The following is a 1703-nucleotide window of genomic DNA, read 5'->3' as shown; positions in this document are numbered from 1 at the left end:
TACGGTACCCTTCAACTGCACGAGTTACATGCACCAGGTACCACCACTACCCCTGGAGTTGGTGCAACACCCGGAGTGACGACCACGGCTGCGCCAGGTACCACCACTACCCCTGGAATCGGTGCTACACCTGGAGTCACAACTACAGCTGCAACAGGTACTACCACTACCCCTGGAGTTGGTGCAACACCCGGAGTGACCACCACGGCTGCACCAGGTACCACCACTACCCCTGGAGTTGGTGCTACACCTGGAGTCACCACTACGGCTGCACCAGGTACCACCACTACCCCTGGAGTTGGTGCAACACCCGGAGTCACGACCACGGCTGCACCAGGTACCACCACTACCCCTGGAGTCGGTGCAACACCCGGAGTCACGACCACGGCTGCACCAGGTACCACAACTACCCCTGGAATCGGTGCTACACCTGGAGTCACCACTACGGCTGCACCAGGAACAACGACTACACCTGGAGTTGGTGCAACACCTGGAGTGACGACCACGGCTGCACCAGGTACTATGTCGGATATTGCAATAGAAACATCAAATTAGTGCATTACATGTCCCACAGCTTTATCTTGGACGTAATCTTGAAAACACTCCAGAAACCAAAATGCTTGCTGTTTAATTTCCCAAACGAAGTTTTTATCAACACCTGGCTCGATTTTTCTAACTCGAACGTATGTACGGCTTGTGCTTGTTAGGTGTTTTTTTTTCAAGACTTGAATTGCTATGCAGTGTTTCTCGTTCACAAAGGAAGCATAGCAATATTTGACTTTAGCCTATCTGACAACCTCTTGACAACTGACAGCCTTCTTTGATTAACGCCCCCTAAGATACGTTTTGTTTACTCAAATTCACACTTTAAACAGCAGTGCAAAATGAACATATCAGGTTGTGCTGTTGACTATCTTCAAGTGTGGGGCCGCGTAGCACAGTGGTATTGTATTCGGCCCGTGATCGAGAGGTCGCCGGTTCGAATCCGCCTACCGTGATGCCGGTCTTGTGCCCTTGGGAAAGGCACTTTACACGACTTTCCTCACTTTACTCAAGTGAAAAATGAGTCGTCCCTCGGATAGGACGTTAAATGGAGGTCCCGTGTATGGGGAGAGCCATACCCCATGCACGTTAAAGAACCCCCACACGTGCGATGGTGCGGTGTGCGTTGGTGCAAATCCTTCTGTCGGGAGTTGGTGATTCACTTCAAATCACCCGGATGGAGGCCTGGTGAACCTCTGTCTCGTATCAGCCACATGGTGAATTACATCATTCACCCGGACGGGAGACCTGGCGCATCCCCGTCTTGTAATTAGCCTACGAAAGGGTATGTCACCCCGTAAGGGGCGGTATAACCCCGTCGTGTGTAGACATGTGCGAACATGTCTACATTTGATCACGTCGACCGATGATGATGATGATGATCTTCAAGACACTCTAAAATATTATACCTACTCTTGAGAAAGAATTCAACCAGGACGTACGATACCCTTGAAGGACGGAAAAGATTGTGTCATTTTTGTCGAATTAAACTTCGCATGATTTCACAAAAGTAAAGTCTCGGTTTTCAAACCATAGTTGATAGAAACAAGAGAATGGTAGATTTTTCAATACACACTTTATAACTACAATAGGCACCACCACAACCCCTGAAGTTGGTGCTACACCTGGAGTCACGACCACGGTTGCATCGCTTACCACCA

This window comes from Branchiostoma floridae, unplaced genomic scaffold (genome assembly GCF_000003815.2).
Source record: "Branchiostoma floridae strain S238N-H82 unplaced genomic scaffold, Bfl_VNyyK Sc7u5tJ_321, whole genome shotgun sequence".
NCBI lineage: Eukaryota > Metazoa > Chordata > Leptocardii > Amphioxiformes > Branchiostomatidae > Branchiostoma > Branchiostoma floridae.
The sequence above is the reverse complement of the archived record's forward strand: the minus strand, read 5'-3'. Positions refer to the sequence as shown.